The 19,802-nt window shown below is 44.1% G+C and overlaps 1 non-coding gene across 1 annotated transcript; it reads left to right on the top strand.

Annotated features, from left to right (window-relative positions):
* The first annotated feature begins 19,698 nt into the window (after positions 1 to 19,698).
* LOC111818593 lies at positions 19,699 to 19,802 on the top strand. Its single transcript, XR_002822549.1, has one exon. It is a non-coding gene; the product is annotated as a U6 spliceosomal RNA (small nuclear RNA).

Raw genomic sequence — 19,802 nt, 5'->3', positions numbered from 1 at the left:
TTCATTTGGCAGATGAACTTCAGTTGGTACATGATAAACAAAAATTTTATTTATATTTTATTCATAATATTTCATTGAGGCCATGACTCATCCACATAACTAACACTGACAAAAGATCTGCAAACTGCTGTACAGGGTTTCAGGGTAAGTCCTGCGGGGATTTGACTGACCTTGTCAGATACAAACATTACATTTTTTGTTATATAGATCTTGCTTTATCTTGGTTCTTACCATCCAACAGAAAAGTATAAAATTGAGGTGCAAGGAGTGAAACCATATTAATATGCTGAGCTGTGGAGGGCTCAGGTCAACAACTTCTGACACTGCCAGTCTTGCGGATGGCCCACTACTGTTATGGACTACTGGACTATATTGGATTACTCTGCTGTGTTCATGCACCTACAATATATAAATGGCAATGGGATACACATCTATGACAAAAGTAAACCAAAAAGGGGATATAAATGGACCATTTGTAGTGGAAAAAAGCTATATATATATATATGTATATACAAAATAGCATAGATATGCAACTGCTTTCTCTTGGTTCAATGAGAAGAAGGTTTAGAACTAGTGGTGTTTGGACAGGATATCATGTCTGCGTCTTGTACTGGGAATGGCTACTGCAAAGATGACAATATGCAATGTATTAATTAGTGTAACTGTACTGCTGGCCTGTTTTGAAACTGTCTCATTGCTACTTCTTTCTCAACACAATTATTAAAATATAAAAATAAATAAAAAACTTATTGACCATAAACTTTACCCTCATTTCTCTGAAGGTTTCTTGTGGATTCAGGTTGTGACAAGATTCATATTGAAAAGCACTGTTCACAGTAAAGAAGCACAACCCAGGAGCCAAGGGGAGTTAGGGAGAAATCTTATTAGCTGCCTTCACTGTGAGAAGTTCATTAAAAGAAAGCCAGCCCTTAGCTGAAACACACGTACTTCCAACTCTCCTTCCCCTAGCCTTTGATTCCCTTCCCTGGAGTTTCACCTCCCAAACTGCTAAAGCTCATACCTCTCTGCCCTTTCTCCATCCACTTTTTCTATAGGTTCAGTTCTGCTGTCTCCCAGCTCCCTTCAACCTCTCTCCTCCAAGAAATAGGAGGATCAGAAGAACAAAGCAGAAAACCAAGCTCTTCCTACATGCAGCATCCCAAGAGGGTTAGTTGTCTTTCTTATGAACTGAATGCCTGTGTCCTCCCCAACCCCAAAGTTGTATGTTGACCCCCAATCATTAATCTGCTGGCCTCTGGGGTGAAGTCCTTGGGAGAGGACTAGGTGATGAGGTTGGGGCTCTCCTCCATGGATCTGGTCCTTTATAAGGAGCCAGAGAGCTGGCTCCCTTCTTCCTGCCATGTGAGGACACAGTGTGAAGGCGCCACTGTGGGCAAGAGAGCCCTCACCACAACCTACCCTGCTGGCACCCTGAGATTGGGCATCCAGCCTCCAGAACTGTGAGAAATAGATTCCTGACCAGTCGATGGATTACAGTATACCAAGCAGCCATGTACTTGTCCTGTGTGAACAGCGAATGCCTCTCCTTCCTGTCTCATCAGTGGATTTGTTTTCTCCCAGGACCTTTTGGTGAAGTCCACAGAGACCCACCCAAAAAACTTTTTAAAAAGTATAGAGCAAAACACCTAGGATCACCCAAGAAAACCACTTAGTTACATACAATTACGTATTTTAAAAAGCAAACATATGTATCTGTTACTGTATTGGCTGACAAGACTTACAGTTGCTCCAACAGAGACTGACACTTCAGAGTGATGAGGATAAATGATATTTGGTGGCATCTGTAACAACTTTAGTGTGATATGAAAACAACTGTGATTTTTGCTTGTGACAAAGTTATCCAGGGGTGCTGCTGCTCCTGACTTGGTGGGTTGCCCACACTCGCATCGACATGGTAATCTAAATTCTGGTGAGAGGTTAGTGAGAATGCAGGGGAAGGTCTCCCCCTTTCTGATTACACCCTACCCCTCTGTGCTGTTCTCGGAACCCCGTGTGTTCCCCTCTTCTGACACAGGTCACAAAGGCTGTCACACAGACCAAAGCCTTTGGGGATGGTAGTTTTGAGAGTTTCTAGGCAGGTCTGAGCATGAGCGGGAGCGGTAAGTCATTCTTGGGGCAGTTTCCTTTAACTCTTCCTCTTCAGAGTCACTGATCTCAGAGTGCCTTGGGGGCTGGGGGTGCAAAGTCACAAAACAGAAAACTTTGTGGCCTCCTTCCTACCAGCCAGATGGGAGCAGTAGTTGAAGAGGCCATGGTCATGCCAGCCCTTAAGACAAAACTTTCAACAAATTAAATTTAACAGATTTTTATTTGAGCAAAGAACAGGCATAGACACCATGGATCTGGCCACACTCAGACACAGGACAGGTTTAGAGAGCTGCATGGAGCAGTGTGGACAACGAGCTTTTATAGAGAAACAATTTGATTGCTGTGCTTTGGCCTGATTCACATGTAGGGATCCAGTCTGATGTGACTACAGACACCTTGACCATAATTGGTACTTGTCAGCCAGGTGAACTTGGCACATAGCCTAGGCCTCCTTGGACAAACAAAGTCATTAAGAGAGTCGGGTGTGCTGTTCTGGCTGCCAAACATCAGAGTGTTTCCTCACTGATGTCGGGCGTGTGAATAGTTTCTGGGGCAGCGCAGGTGTGCTCCTGTGGCCCGCCTTTGTTTCTCTTGGAGTGCAGGAACTGTCTTGCCTGCTACTGTTCTGCCTGTTCATCCCTAATGAGTTACACTATGGGCAACCCGGAATCTATCTGCCTTTTTCAAGAAGTACATGGCATCTTCTTTCTTTGGTGGCCAGTTCTTAAGTCTCATACAGCAAGTTCTTCTGAAATATTGGGCATGGTGTGATCAGCCGGCTACTGTGATTGGCTGGTGCTTGGGTGTTTGTTAGAAGTGTATGCGCCTAAGGTAGTTATGCTTTGTTACCTAAGAACCCACAGTACAGCCAAGCCTCAAGCCAATGGTCTCCTGCTTGCTTATTTTAACATAGCCAAGAAGTCTTAGCTGAGAGACACGGAGGGGTGAAAGAAAATGAGAGGGAGGTGATGCTGGACCAGAGGATGAGAATACTTAGGAAGCCTTGGAAATGCTGGGGCCACTCAGGAGGGTATTGCATTCTGTCTACAGAACAGCAGGGCCTGCTCAGCAAGAAGAGTTCCTCAGCCTCTCGGGCAGAGGCTGTGCCCTCCAGGGAAGGGGTTCGAGGTCATTAATATTTCTTATGTAAGCTATCCTAATTAGTCCAATATTAAATTTTCTATACTGGACATATACACAATGGTAATAATAAAAAGAAGATAATAAAGATTACATTTCTTCATGTGGAGGAGGTTTGAGACAGGGGTTTCACTATAATTCAAGCTGGCCTTGAACTCAACTATGGAGCATGACAGGCCTCAAACTTTCAGTGACCCTCCTGCCTCAGCCTCCCGAGTGCTGGGATTATAGGTGTACACTAACACCCTTGGCTTGACTTTTCTAATACTGTAGAAAATGGCTGTGTTTCTTATTATTATTAAAAGACAAAATGGGGGATAACATGATACCAAAGCAAAAAAAATAGTTACATAAAAAAGTTAAAAACTTAATGTCCTTGGGCCATATTTCATTTATTCAGGACTTTGGACAAATAGCTTACTGTTAAATAGGGTGTGAAAACTGTATGATAGTTCAGATAGTTATGTTACTAGCTTAGTGCACTGAAAAGAAAAGTTTGTGCTAATATTGTTTGGACAATTAAATAGCAGTATCTTGTACTCTGAGTGACTAATTTAAAGGTAACAATACATAAGGTACCTGTATTAACCATTAATTAACTATAACCTCTTATTATCTTGTTTTGAAATTTTTTGTTTTTCTCTCTTGAAAATTAAAAATAAATAAATAAATTGGGGGTGATCATCAGCTAGGGGCTACAGAAAATACCACATGCCGTGGGGTTTGAATAATGTACTTATTTCTTCATAGGCCCCGAGTTACAGAAGGCCACTGAGTTCTGCCCCTAGGCTAGGGTCAGAGACTGTCACCCTTAACTGAGAGGGAGGCATCCATTTCCCTGGTGATTAGTGGGCTCCCAAGTGACAATATGCTCTTCCCTGCAGCTGGCTGAGGTATAGGTTGGGTGTGTTGTCAGCTTCCCCATGTAGAACGGGAGGCCACACCTGGCCTGATGCAGACAACCAGGCTGTTTTCCTGCTCTCTATTCCCTTTGTTGGGACCTGGCACTCTCTGCCAGGCACTGCCACTGTCCCAGAATTCAGAACTCAGAAGTCTGTCTTTATATCTCAGCTGAACACTTTCGATGGTATGTTGGCTATGCCATTTATTCAGCCTGGTTGTGAAAGAGACCCACAGGCTTGAAAGTTTTTAAAATCTATGATTAGCAAATTGTCAAGCAGCAAGGGGGGGGGGCCTGCTTCCCAAAACTATGAGTACTACATACAGACCAGGTCCTGGGGTAGCTGAGACAACCACTTCCACCACCTCCAGTCATTTATCTACCCCAAAGAAAAGTACTGGGGTGAGACCAAGTTGGTGGAGTTTGGAAGAAAAGGCAGGATAAGGACATAGCTTTGAAGGTAAAAGCCTGAACACTATTGCTAACAACTCTCATAAGCAGAGCTCACAGACTAGTGAGATTTACTTTAACCTACCTTTACACAAATAGGTCTGCGCTTGCTTTGTGGAAATTATGCTATCATTTCTCACTCAATCCAGAAGACCATGTTGGCTCCGTGTGTGTGTGTGTGTGTGTGTGTGTGTGTGTGTGTGTGTGTGTCCTGTATGTGATATGCTAGGACACAGGAACAGAAGGCAGAGCAGGAGCTCAAGAAAAAAAGGAACATGGAATTGGTAGGATCATCCAGCTTCATATCAACCCAGCTCCTGCCTAGTCTCACTAGCATCATCACCTCCTTCACTGTTCCAGAGCCTTGGACAATGTGAATGCCAAAAGTGTGGAATTAGTCCGTGGCCACCAGAGAACCTGAAAGATAGCCACCGTGCCAACACCCTGAGGGGTACAAATCCTCCCAGCCACTAGGCTCACCAATCACGTTCCATGCTGGTGTCTCAGCCCTTTACCCACCCATATTCCTATAAGTAGCCATGGCCCCAAATTCCTCAAGCTCTTCTTGCCTGAGACCTTGCCTGGGCCTCATGTGATTCCCCTCCTCACCAACCTCCCTGCTCCCTCAGCTCTTTTCTTCTCCCCACAGGGTTAATGTGAGAAGTGGTCTTCCTTGTCAGTGCCTGGGACCTTGGTCTAACTCTTTGTTATGAAGCCAGCAGTACCCTGCCTCCCATGTGCCCCACCACTTTGGGTTGAAGTCCTCATCCCGAGCACTTACTTCCATGTGCAAGAGTATTCGACATTAGAGTCTTCAGAGATGATTGGATTAAAATGAGGCCATTAGGGGTGACCATTCGACTGGCTGTTGACAAGGTCCAGGAAGAGTGAAGAGTTCTGTAGTTCTCATTGCAAAGACCGCGTGAGGACGTAGGGAGATGACCATCCACAAGCCAAGGGCAGAACGCTGTGCTGAAAGCAGTTCTGGCTGTATCTTCATGCTGGGCGTCTAGCCTCCAAGGCTGTGAGAAAGCAAATTTCTGTTGTTTAAACCATTCGGTCTGTGGCATTTTATTATGGCACAATCCAAGCCAAGTTGTACTGCAGGATCTCACTCAGTATTTATACCTGTTTAGAGCAGCCAGAAGCCTAAGCATGCTTAGCCCTGCTCTGTACTCACAAGTGGTCCCAAGATGGCCTGAAGCTGATATATACATATATATACACATATATAGCTTATTTGGTACAGGGCCTCACTACACAGCATAGACTTGTAGTGTAGTGATACTCCTGTCTCAGCCTCCCCAGTGCTGGGATTATAGGTGTGCATCACCATGCCTGGTTTCAGTGGATGGCATGACATGGCAAGGGGCCAGCATGGCATGCAGTGCCAGGGATCGAACCCAGGGTCCTTGTGCTTGCCAGGCAGGTGCTTAGACTGCTGAGCTATCTCCCTGGCCCTGCAGCTGATATTTTAAACTGGTATGATTTGGGACTGGGTGAAAGAGTGGGAAAAAATGAGAGAATGGAGTGATCGGCTTTGGTGGGTTGGGCTCTGGAAGGTGCCTTTGTTTTGTGTTGTAACAAAATGGCTTAGGCTGGATACTTCATAAAGAAAACAAGGTCATTTAGCTCAATGTCTTGGAGGCTGAAAGTCCAAGATCAAGCCGCCCCGTCTCTTCAGCCTCTGGTGAGGGCCTCTGCCTGTACCACAACATGGAAGATGGCAACATGTTAGAAGGAAGTGTTAAGTAGGCAAGATTTTTTAGATTTAAAAGTTATATATTACTTATGAATGAAAATCCCATGCAAAAATGAAAAGAACTATCAAGGAACAGCAAAGGAATAATAAAAGAAAAATGTACCACTGAGCTCTGTAATAATCTAGCCATGAAATAACATTGGCTGTTCTTGTTTTTGCATTTTGTGTAAACAAAAAGAGCACACAGAGGTTGGCTATATAATCCCAGGTGGTGGAATTAAAATCAGAGCTGCCCCACAGTGAGATCCACAAAAGAACGTGAGAACATGTTAAGCATACATGCAAATTTTCTTCTTGAATTATTAAACTTCAGTTGAGTGTGTTATTTTATAAAACAATTTAATATGTTAAAATATAAAACAAAGGAAATTTTGTTATTATATATACACATTGACCATATTAAATATTTTACTTGTGAACCAAGAGATTTTTTTTCCTCACCCATCGTGGCCCAGGCCAGTCAGAAGGTTGGACGTCTTTGCTTGGAGCATGGAATGTTTCGGTATTGATGCAAGGAAGAGGGATAGTGAGGGGAACTTTGGCTAAGTACTGGAAACATGGAACACAAGGGCACACTGAAAAACCAGGGGTCAAAGAGGCCAGTGGGTGTCCAGCCATCCTAGGAGCATGGCCGATCCCAAGTAAGAGGCAGAGGTGTTCTGTGCCTGCTATCAGGAAAACCTGGAACACAATGGAAATGCTGTTCTGGGATTGACTGAACACCCTTCAGATCTGGCTTTGGATGCTGGAAAGTATCAAGTCTCTCTTTGGGTGGGAAAGATTCTTATGTCATCCTGCTCGTGAGGGTGATGAAGTCTCATGAGACCTAGAACTGTCTCCAGGCAGCACGAGTCCCCTTTGGGGTCACTGTGCTAATGTCCAGTCCCCTCTTTCTATACCCACCTCTCACAGGTTCCTCTGCCCTTCCATACCATTACATCAAAGGCCAAGCTTGCAACCCAAAAATATTTGGGGTAAAAATCATGTCCACCTATAGAAGAAGGAATGGAGATGCGGATCAGGAAATGCTGCCCAGAGGGGGAGAAAGAACCACAGTTGGCCAGCAGGATTTTAGGCAAATAGAGTAATGTGTGTGAAGCCTCCAGTGTCAGCACTAGTGTGTGGTACTGATGGGTCTTCACAGGGCCCTGGCTACCCAGACAGGAGCATCGGGAGGACAGAGTGGAGGCTTGGGGTCTGCCCTGTCACGAGACTGCATATTACGCAGCAGAGAATCAGGAAGTCTTGAAGGGCCTGAGACCTCATGTGAGTAGGCTTCCAGCTCACAGATCTGGATTTAAGGAGTGTGATGGTGCAGTTGAGGCAACTCTTCTGATGTCACAGTTCTTGTCCAAATCCCCAGAAGGGTGAACGGTTCTCTTACCAGAAGCTGGCCCAAGGAACAGGAAGTGATTCAGGTTGCCTCTCAGTCTGCTCTCTGACCTGGAGCATGGAAGTCTTACCTCCCCCTGCACCCAGGTCCCTGTTTACCTCTGTTTTCCTTCTAGTTTTTTTTGTTTTTTTTTTTTTTTTTTTTTTTTTGTCAGCTAGCAGTTTTATTGCCTCATTTTGGACATACCACATGGGTGGCCATTCTGGGACAGCCCATCATGCACACGTCACCCCCCAATCAAATAAATATTGAACACTGTCTTCTTTTCTGTCAGCTGTCAACTCCTACAAAGTTAGTTTTCTGAGCTACTCTGTAACAAAGATCAATATCACCCTGACCAGTAACTGGCAGTGTCTCCAAAGGAGGCCCTCCAGCAGGGAAGACCGCTTAGGGAATCCAGCAGCAGGGGCTGATATCTCAACCCAGGAATCCACTGGCTTCCAGGCCTGCTCCTCTCCACTACCCACCTGGACTCAGGATCTTGTCCCCAACGGCATTTGTTTGCTGTCATCCTCCTCCACCCCTCCTCCCCAGACTGGCTCAGGTGGAGAGGAAGCCAGTGCTCAAGGTCTCTTGACAGCCAATCTATACTAGTGTTACAATGAGAGCCTCTTCATTAGACAAGTATGTTGCAGCAGTATTCATATGAAAATTTAGCATTTATGTAAATGTGTTTGCAATAAAATAAAATAGAATTAGAATACTACTACGTCATAACAGTATTTGACAATGAACTGCATTTATAATGAAGTATTTATAAAGCAGTATCATTACAGCTTTGTAATAGAATTTATAATTAATCATATATTAAAATTCAACCTTTCCTTGGGTATGGTTCACTGTTTTATAAAGTGTTTTTGTTTTGTTTTTTGCCTCTTAACCTACTGCCAGGACATCACTTTAAGTATTTTTGTCAAGTTTTGGAAATACTTTGTCTAAGTACTTTATTTTTTTTCCTTTAATGAGTTATAAGATTTGAGGAAATTTTATGTGGACTAGTAAGTAGATATTTTTGGTTGCCCCTACCGTTCACACCACAGGACACATTCATATCACTGCACAGTCCTTTGTATGCCCGGAAGTCCCCGCACAGAGAAGGCGACACGGACACAGAGGTGCCTGAGCCAGTGCACTCCCCCACCAAATGCTAAGCACATATATCCCAAACTCAGCTTCCTTGAGCTGCAGTGCCCACTGGCTCAGGATCATTTGCTTTAGGATGCAAAAGTTAATGGGGGGCAAGTCAGATGCGAAGAGACAGCACACCTAACCAACGGCAGTAACAGTGTGTTACTTTAGGACATTGTGCAAAGCCACGTGGTCACAACAAGAGGCTCCTGAGAAGGGATCCATATGAAGGAGTCCCAGCAGGCTGACATCATTCCCTTCAGAGGAAATCTAGCCCCATTTCTCTCCATGAGAAACAAAAGATATCAGAGAAGGAGGAGAATGGGGTTGGACTATGTACTCCCCCGGTCTCCTCCCTGCAGGACGATGGCAGGCTGTCTAAGTCGTTCCACTGAAGGTCACAGCTCCAATGAGGTGGCTCTGTCTAAGAGGGGCCTCCTGCCTTCCAGTAACTGCTCACTCCTGTAGGCCTTCAGGGCCGGGGCTGGTGACAGCCCTCCCGCTGCACACTTCCTTGTCAGTTTCCCTGTTCACCTTTCAATGGTCTGTTCACTAAATTCTCATCACATTGCCTATGTGAACTGCCACATCCTTTTGATACAGGTATGGAGAAGATTCTGAAATATTACTGAAGGAGGCATGAACAATAGGAAAAGCAAGGATGTGAGCAAATGACTCAGAGTCAACAACCATCCCAGGCATCGGGGGAGTCACTCATCTCTCATCCCCATGAAGCTCTTGCGATGTTCTGGCCTACAGAAGAGCAGCAAAGTCCTGTCCATTACATGTGTTATGGACCTGCCATAGCTCTACTGAGGTGGCCAGTGAAGACACTGGTGGCAGCAGGTAACTTAGTGCATTGCTCAGCTTTCCATTGCTGGGGCAAAACCCCTGATGCACACAACTTAAAGGAGAAAAGGTTATTTCAGCTCACTGTTTCCAAGGGCTCAGTCCATGGTTGTGGGCTCCAAGGCAGACACAGTGCAAGAAATGGGCACAGCAGCAGAAACAGACAGGAGGCAAGATGAGCATGGAAGGGCCAGAGAGAGGAAAAGGCCAGGAACCAGATAGAGACCTTAAGGTCACATCTGCAAGACTAGGAGGACACCCTGAGGTGGGTTTGACTCATCCCCCAGGCCTCTCTCAAGCCAACAAGCTGGCAGTCAAGATTCACCATCATAGGAAACTGTGTCAGAGTAACACAGGGCCCGTGACCTTGACGATGCTTTTACATTCACCGTGGAGGCCATTGGCATTTCCTACTGCTCGCCTACTGCCCTGTTGAGTTGTCTCATGTACGAGGATGCACCTTACATTTCTTATATTGCACACGTTCTTCTTTATCTTGCTTTGCCCACAGCCATCCAGGTTGCAGTCTTGAATATTCACCCTGTCCAGCTGTTCTGTAAGAGATTTTCTGAAGCCATTAACAGTGTTGAGGGCCAGCCAAATAGCTCAGTGGGTGAAAACACCTGTAAGCAGGCACAGGGGCAGGGGGTTTGACCCCCAGGCCTGTCGTGCCAGCCTGCCCCAGGGGCACACTGAGACAGCAATTGAGACTGGGTGTGGTGTCGCGTGCCTGGAATCCCAGCTTTTGGGAGACTGTAAACAGGCGGATCACTATGAGTACAATCTAGTTGTGAGACCCTGAACACCCTGTAGACCCTTCCCTAAAATACACACACACACACACACACACACACACACACACACACTAACAGTATTGCTTAGTTTCTCACTGGATTGCATGCTTGGTACCACTGGCAACAAAAATGTTAAACCAAAATACATTCCCATGCTTGAAAATTTCCAGCAGAATATAACGTATCTCAAAATGAGGATGAGAAATGATGCTTATGTCATCAAACCAGTGGCTGCTATTGCAGAAAATATGATGGTCTGATCTGCAGAAATGCTGATCTGCCATCAGGTGGAGGCTGCTATTTTAACCCAGTTTGTTTATGCAGAGTCAGAATCTCTAAGAGTGCATTTCTCTCCTGTTAGTCAGCCCTGCTTCCTGCATCTTTCAGTTCTGATGTGGAGGACTGATAACGAAGAGTTTTAGCATATTAATAATCCCCAATTCATCTATCTCACATGTGGGTAGAAATCGTGCCAGAGGTGAGAAAGACATTAGTTCTCTGGCTGACATGCTGAGCTTTATAAAAATCTTCTTTGAAGGTTATTGCTTTAAGTTCAGTTTACAGTTATGAAGATAGATTTTTCTCATTCAATTATTCATTCATTCCACGTCTCTCACATGCCTTTTCTCATATGATTAAAGACATTAATAATGGGAAGTTGAGGCTGTAAGTATAATTTAGGTCATAGGCTCCTTGGGCTACTCAGAAATCAAATATCTGACCATGGTGTGGTCAGTACCATGTACTTAACACAGGTTTGCGGCTACCTCTTATCACAGGACTCTTGGGATTGTGTGTGCTCTTTCTAGGACAAGAAGAAGAAGAAGTTTTTATGCACTGAAAAGAGCCTCCAAAGTGTACTAATCATTTTACTCCTTAATGATAACTGGATTTGTATTCCTCAGATAGGAAAATCTCAGGTTGCGTCCAAGAATGTAATAGAAATGACAACTGATGACACTCATATGAATATGTTTTGGAAATGTTTCTCAGGAAAATAGCTTACAAAGCAATACATATTTAGCTAGTTGCTTCAGAGCGTCCCACAAACTAATTTATTCAGGAAACTGCTCATGGGGAAACGGCTTTCTTACCTAAAAATGGATTATTCACCTGAGAAGTTTCCCTACCAGACAGCACCTTACTCATCAAAAGCTTTCCCTTACTGTGCCACCAGTCCTACCCTGTGACGGCACCATCTGGGTCCAGTACTGATTGATTCCCAGTGTTGAAAACATAGCCTTCTGTCACCTGAGCCACTGCCACTCCTATTGTCTTCCTTGAAATCCTCCTGAGATGCGCTCAGCTGTTTGTTAAGGTGATATTTTTCTTTGCTACGAGGAGTCTAATGAAATTAGCTTTGGGAAAGTCGACAACATAAAGGTAGAAAGCAATAGTTATTGAGGGAAGTGTAGCTGCTCATCCTGCGTGCAACTTTTACATGATGCTGTCTACCTCCATTGCTATCTTGTAGAGAACACAGTTGCTATGTGTGGCTTTGCTGTGAATTGTAGTGAAGAGCGGTGGACACTTGAAGCTTGCTTCACAGGGTTAAAATATGGTGTGGCTTTGAGGCCTAAACAAGCTGCCACTTCACATCCTCTGCGTGCTTTGGCCTCAATAGATGCAGTATTAACAGGAGTAAGAAGGGAGGATCCTTCCTTACCATTCTACACTTCTACTCCAGCCTTAATCTATTCTGAGGTTGACTTCTGTGGCCACTACTTGCATTCACACAGCCTAGCACGATCCTCTAACTCTCTGCTCAAGCCTAGAATTATGGGTCTAATTGCATCCTCCCTAAGACATACACTGAAGTCCTAACTCCTGTGTTATGGTTTGAATAAAAAACGTATTTTTTTATTCCACTTTCTTTGGGACACTACATGTGATTTTGGCACTTTGTTGTAATAACGCTAAGAAACTAATATACCGAACATGAATTTTATGGAAAAATAATTACATGTAGCAGTTAATTTTTTTTCTTATATGTGTAGTTCTTTTTAATCTGGTATTCAATGTGGTTTGATACAATATTAATAGACCAAAAAATGCAATACTAAGGTTTTAATTACCCGGAAGGACTTTGCATGTTAACTCTTATGTAAATCATTTCACTTTAAAACTAATTTTGGAGTAAATGATATCTTTCTAAAATATGCCTTTGATGTATATAGCATGGAGACCAGGATCTGCTCTGGCAAGGATGTTTTACAGTTGTTGAGATCATTACCTTTTTCCAAAGATAGGGAGATAGGGCTGGGGAGATTCCTGGGTAGTCTAAGTCCCTACCTGGCAAGTACAAGGTCCCTAGTTCGATTCCTGGTACTGCATACCCTGCCAGCCCAGGGTTGTGCTGTGCCAGCCCCAAGATTGGGCGTAGTGGCACCTGCCTATAATCTCAGTGTTAGGGTGGCTGAGACAGGAGGGTCACTATGAGCCCAAGCTATGTAGTATGACCCTGCACCAAATAAATAAATAAAAGGAATGAAAGAAAGGAAGATAATTTCCAAATGGTAACTTGTCCAAGGTCATATCACGGATAAATATTGAGGTTATCCATAAAACTAAATGTTATTTTAAAACAAAGTCCACCTTTCTACTCTCCATTTACATTATTAAAGGAAATAGCTGTAGGAGTCAACTTACAGGGCTGGGAATTTGGCTCAGCGGTAGAATGCTTGTCTAGAAAGCCAGAAGCCCTAGGTTCAGTCCTCAGCACCAAAAACCAAAAATAAATAAATAAATAAATAAACCTCTCCTAAGAAACAATTCAACCAAAAAATGCAATAAAATAAAATTTTTTTTTAAAAAAGAGTCAACTTACATTAAGGAATTACCATCAGACCAATTCCCAAGTACATGAATGAGGAAGGACTGCTTTGGAAAAATAAGATACCAGTTGCCAAAATATTTTCCTCAACCTTTCAAAGAATACTATGTATAGATTTAATCCAAACAAGATTTAGCTTCAAATAATAATCTATTTACTTGGTATCAGAATTTATTTGCACACAACGATTCCAACCTATGTACCCCCAACAAAATTATTATATGTATTAGAATTATAAAATGTTCATATTAAAGCAACACAACTTATACCTTACCAGCACACACGGATTATTCGGAATTTGCCTCTCTTCTGACATTTAAGTCTAGAGATGACTTAGTAAGATATTAAGTGATATACTTCTTTTTGTACGTTTCTTGACCTCAGAAGTTCTTAAATTTTGATGTGGCCGCAGGCTTACTGTACAAGATTGTACATGGCACACCAGTGTATTATACTTGGTGAGTCATCTAAGAGATTTTCAAAGATCCCTTAATTACACATAATGTTTGCTTTTGTGCTCACCCCTGGTTTAATGTGCAATTGCACAACAGATTCTGTGATTTAGCTCCAAATTTCATGCTGCATTTCCACTACCCAGGATTAGAGGGGCAGCATGACTGTAAAAAGCTCGAGACTAAACTACCCAAGGTTAATTAGAAGAATTCAGGAGGGAATTAGAGCCATCTAAGAGCTAGTATGCATTCATGGGGGCGGCATCTTCCCATATGAAGTTCACTAGGTTTGTAGGCCTTTCATCAGGAGACTACATCTTTGATCTGGATTTTTGCAAAGTGATTTCAAGAGCATGTTAAGTATCCTTAGGGCAAAAGATGAATTGTGGGTTAAATGATCAAGAGGTGAACCTATCCCATGTTGAAATACTCTCATTTAATGGCAATCAGCTTCACTTTAGAAGCCACTAGGGACTGTTAAAAGACTCTGCCCAAACATTCTTGCTTAAAATTCTGGAGGATTTACATGGAATTAAAAAGAATATAAAATTGTCACATTTGCAGATTGTGTCAATCTGGAAGGAATAACATGCTTCGCTTCATAGAATGAAAATAAGTCAGTAGACTAAAATGTAAGTCAAACCTAATACCATGAAATATACTAGTAATGAGTTGGAATTCTGCTTCAGGCTCCCTAGACCACTTTCATAAGAAAGGCAACATCAATGGGTAGGAAAGGTTAATGGTCTTTCACTGATGCTGAATCTGCGGTGCACAGAGGATGCTGTGAACCTGAACTACAGCAGCACCACAGAGACAGTCATCTGCTTTCTTTGGATCTGCTCATGTCATCCTTGCCCCGAGGTTTTATTTAGGACAACGGAGTTGAACAGAAACATTGACAAGATGAACAACACCCAGAGAAAAGCAAACAGAAAGGTGACAGCCATGGAAACCGTGTCAACCAAGGACAGAACTGCAGATGCCTCATGTGATAAGAGAAAAGCTAAAGGAGATATGACAGCTGTCTTCACACATTTGTATGTTTGTCACCAAGAGATATTTAAATTCATGTGTGTAACACCTTCAGGACAGAACTAGCAGCTTCTGTGACAGGGAAGATGATTCTGACTTTTTTTTTTTAAGCCTCTTTCCAGAGCTGCTCAACTTGGATCAGGCTTGTCCCTATACCTGGAAGGTTTTCAAGTATCTATGAATGGTCCGTGCTTAAGGAAATCCAGCCATCAGTCTCATTTCCTAAATCCTCTGTTTTCTTTCCAAGCACGCTTCACTTTTACTTAGGGATAAGTGCTTAGTGAGTGTTTTTGTTGAAAAATTTGGATAAACTTCTGATTTCCTGTTCAGAAGGGACTGATCTTTCCTCTTGTTCTGTCTAGAATAGATGCATAAGGCTGGCCAGATAGCTCAGTGGACTAAAGTGCCTGCTTAGGCAGAGCACGGTGGCTGGGGTTCGATCCCAGGTGTGCTGTGCTGGCATGGTGAGACAGCAATTGAGACTGGGCACGAAGGCGGGCACCTGTAATCCCAGTGCTTGGGAGGCTGAAAACAGGAGGATCCCTATGAATCCAATCTACATAGTGAGACCCTGTAGATTCTGAAGATCCTGTAGACCCTGTACTAAATACATTTTCTAAAAAAGTAGACTAGCTGCAGAACCTATCTTTTTTTTTTTTTTTTTTTTTTTTCTAACTTTCTGCAAAGCTTTATTCCGGAGGGGCTCAGTCCTTCTTGGCAGCTGCCTTCCTCATGGCGGCCAGCATGTTGCTCAGCTCCTCACGCTTCCTCTTGGCGCGGATATGCGTCCTCACCCTTTTCTTGATGAACTTGAGAGTGCGCTTGTCCTTGGAGACCTTGAGCAGCTCCATGGCGCGCCGCTCATAGGGGGCGAAGCCGCACACTTCCCGGATCATGTCCCGCACGAACTTGGTGTGTTTGGTGAGACATCCGCGGCGGCGGCTGTGCCTTGGTTTGCTCACATTCTTAGTCACCTTGTGGCCCTTGTTGAGGCCCACGGCCATGGGATAGTGGAGGGCCATGGCTACTCTTTTTCAATGGTTGCTATGGCCCAGAACCTATCTTAAAACCATGAATAAAAGGTCAAGAATATGAGAATCAGTTTTGTCATCAATGAGCGGCTAAACCAAAGTTTAGCCAGGTCTTAACCTTCAGATCCCTTGCTGTGTAAGCAAAACATATTCCTCTCTGCTTAAGCCAATGCAGTCAGATATTCTGATCTTTATTGCCTAATGTATGACTGACTAATCCCGGAGAATACAATGCAGAGTGCAACAGCAGCCAGTTAGAGTTCTTCTAATCCCGATTCTTTAAGTTCACCAGCTAAATATATGTGCTCAAATTCATATGTTGGACTACAAATAATCTTCTGCTCATACTTAGAATGTAGACTGCAGGTGTTACGGCTATGGCTAGATGTCCCTTCAAGGCCTCGTGGGGACATAGATGAAACGTTGGGAGCTGAAAGGATTATGGAGTCTGCAGCCATCTTGCTGTTGTGTGCCGGGATCTGGTCAGAAGAGGCAGCCACCGCAGGAGCGGTTTGAAAGGATCTGTCTCCTTTCTCTGGCCCTTCTCCATCACTCTCTGCTTCCCCGCCAGCATGCCAGGAGCAGCATTTCCTGTGCTGTGCTCTGCCACCCTGCCTTGGAGTTGGCTGATGATGGACTGAGACCTGTGCAAACTGTGAGCCAAAAATAAACCCTTCCTCCTTTAAGTTGTGGGTATCAGGGATGTCTCAGCAACAAGGAAATGACTAAGGCAGTAGGTTACTAAGAACAGTGACCTCTCCTTTCTGTGTATTTATTACCAAAGCCTCCTACTTTTTGCTGAGAGTTCAAAAGTACACTGGAAGCCTACGGCAATGTGCTTGTAAGGAAAAAGATTTTTACCTGTGAGTTTTATCCTGAAATTCTAAATTTTGTATAGATCCAGATCTGTATTTCTTTCAAAGGGCCCAAGACACGTGAAGGGTGTTAAGAGAGCCTCATCAAATGCTGTATATGCAGGTCAACATTCTCCTTCCATCGCCACCACAGGTGGGAGCGATAATGCAAAATGAGAATGGCTCTGGAGGCTATTCGGGGGGAAAAGAAATGGGCTCCAAGAAAGAAACCTGAGAAGATCGTCAGTGAACTGCTTCCTCCAAGGATGGCACCTGCATTTCTGTGCAGCTGTAGGAGCATGCCTGGTTGAGCTGGAGATCTAGAGCCATCTCATTCAGAGGCCTCTTGCACACTGACCTCTACTCAGAGAGAGCAGGAAGGGTCTACAGGAGCAAAGCGACCGTTGCCTCTGCAGGATGATCCCTGGTCAGGGATGCCACGGTCTGCTGCAGAATTCCAGAAGCCCACTCTGATAGAAGGAGGCCAGACTTTGACTAAAAGGGGAGGTGGCTCTATCTGGGAGCCTTGGTAGTCCCAAGGGCAGCAGCACCAAAGATGAGTGAAGAGAGAGAGGAGTTATGCTGAGGTATTAGATCTGCTATGGTTAGGGTCATGGGTTCCCAGGCAGTTTGAAGGAGGGAGAGAAACCAGATCCTCCTAAGAGGTGCAGAGAGAAACACTAGAAACATGGCTGGGAAGTCTAGTTCACATTCCAGGAACTCTGGTTCTGGGCTTGAGTTGAATAAAGCTTCCACTGTTACTCAGGTATGAGATTTGTCAGCAGCAGCAGCGGCAGGTGTGACCTCCATAATTAGGACGTTGCATGTTAAGCCATTCAGTAAATATTTCTCAAACTGTGAATTACAACTCATTAGTGAGTTGTGAAATCAACTTACTGGCTCTCTGATAGAGTCTGAGGTACTTTCTTGTTGCTGAGATACAACACCCAACACTCACAATTTAAAAGAGAAAAGGTTTATTTTGGCTCCCAGTCTGTAGTGGTTTCAGTCCATAGTTGGCTGGCTCCAAGGCAGGGCAGCACGGCAAAGGAGAAACAGCTCATGACACAGCCACAGGAAGCAGAGAGTGAGCAAGGGGGAAGGCAGGAAGATGGGACATAGACCCTTCAGGCCACACCCCCGGTGACCCACCTCCTCCAATCAGGTTTCACCTTTTAAAACATCATATTCAGTGCTTGCAGATTTCCTCAGGTGTTCCATATTCCTGGCTTCTCTACATTTCTGGGTCCCCACTGCCCCTTTAGCTTCACACTGCCCTCTCAGAGGCACACCAGACTCCCAGGTGTTCTGAAATCGAACTGGAACTACTCTATAGATGAGTATCACGTGTGATACTTTCACCTCCCAAATGCCCCCTGTCCAGGAGTACTTGAGGATTTGGGGTAACATCTAGATATAAAGCATAACATTCCCCAAAAGATTCACGCCCATCTGTTTATGCCAAATGCATTTAGTCCATCTCTAAGAGTTGTCAAAACAGTTTCAGTATTGCTGAAACATCCACATCCAAAGTCTCTTTGGAAGTATAAGGCAAACTCTTCTCTGTGAGCCCCTGTAAAAATGAAAAATATAGTTAAATACTGTTGACATACAAAGGTAGAAGGTAAACATTCCCATTCCAGAAGGAGAAAACAGGAATGTGTTTAAAGTAAGACCAAAATCTAGCAGGGCAAATGTTAAATCACGGAGTTCTATGTCCAGCACCTGGGGCAATCTGTGAAGTCTAAACTACATGGGTGGCCCTGCCCCATGGTACTGCAGATGGTTGTAGTCCTCAGGGCCTTTCTCATGGCTGCTTTATTCAGTGCTTGCAGATTTCCTCAGGTGTTCCATATTCCTGGCTTCTCTACATTTCTGGGTCCCCACTGCCTCTTTAGCTTCACACTGCCCTCTCAGAGGCACACTAGACTCCCAGGTGTTCTGAAATCGAACTGGAAGCCTTGCTGACCCCACAGCTCCTGCATTCTGTGTGTATGTAACACCAGCACCACGTGGAGGATGCCAAGATCTCCCATCAGCTTCAGCAGTAGCTGAGCCCCTCTGCATCTTTCTGGTAGTGGCAGAGGCCTCCTGAATGGCTGAACGTGGTGAGTTAAATCCTGGGGAATCAATTCCCATTCCCTAGGCTTCTGGCCCATTCTGGAGCATTGTGTCCTCAGGCTCTCTGCTCAATGCAAAATATTTCAGCTTTGCAACACTGACCCTGCAAGGGCTGGAACCTGCCTAGCTCCTCACATTCTCTCTAGGCATTTTTCCTATTGTCTTGTTTCAAAATACATTAAAATTCTTTGTAATGCTAATCTTTTCTACAACTGAGCTTTCCCAACTCTATCCTTGTAGGCCTCAACTTTACTGGAGATTCCTTTCTGACCAAATTAAGAACATTTTAAATCATTCTGCAGGATCATTTTTTCTTGATTCCTAATCTTGAGCTGGCTAAAAGGCCCCAAAGTACCCAAGCAACAGCCTGAATGCTTGGCTGCCTTGAAATTTCCTCCACCAGATTAATTAGTCTCCAGCAGTCTCAGAACATGAATGAAATGTAGACAAATTTTCCACCAAAGCATAACATACAAGACCTGGCATCCAACTTACAATGCATTCCTTGTTTCTAGCTGGAATCTCCTGAGCTTAGTCTTTACCAACTGCATGTCTGTGAACATTCTGGTCTTCTAAGCTCTGACCAGAATCTCCCAGAAAGCGCAGTTAATAGCATTCTACAGCTCCTTCTCCAGCCAGCATCTCCAAACCTTTCCAAACTCCTGCAGTGAATCCGTTCCACAGGCTGCTGGACCACATGGTCAGGTAGCGTCACAGCAATGATCTGACTTCTCTGCTACTAAAACCTGTCTTAGCTGCTTTCTGATTGCTGAGAATATCGGACAGTATTGGATTCCCACGACTTCAAGGAAGAAAGGTTTATTTTGGTTCAGTTTGTAGAGCTTTGTGCTCACTTTGGCAGCACATATACTAAAATTGGAATGATACAGAGATTAGCATGGCCCCTGGGCAAGGAAGACATGCAAATTCGTGAAGTTTATAGAGCTGTC

The sequence above is a fragment of the Octodon degus genome, unplaced genomic scaffold (assembly GCF_000260255.1).
Source record: "Octodon degus isolate 3935 unplaced genomic scaffold, OctDeg1.0 scaffold00096, whole genome shotgun sequence".
Taxonomy (NCBI): Eukaryota; Metazoa; Chordata; class Mammalia; order Rodentia; family Octodontidae; genus Octodon; species Octodon degus.
This window is presented reverse-complemented; position numbering and strand designations above follow the sequence as displayed.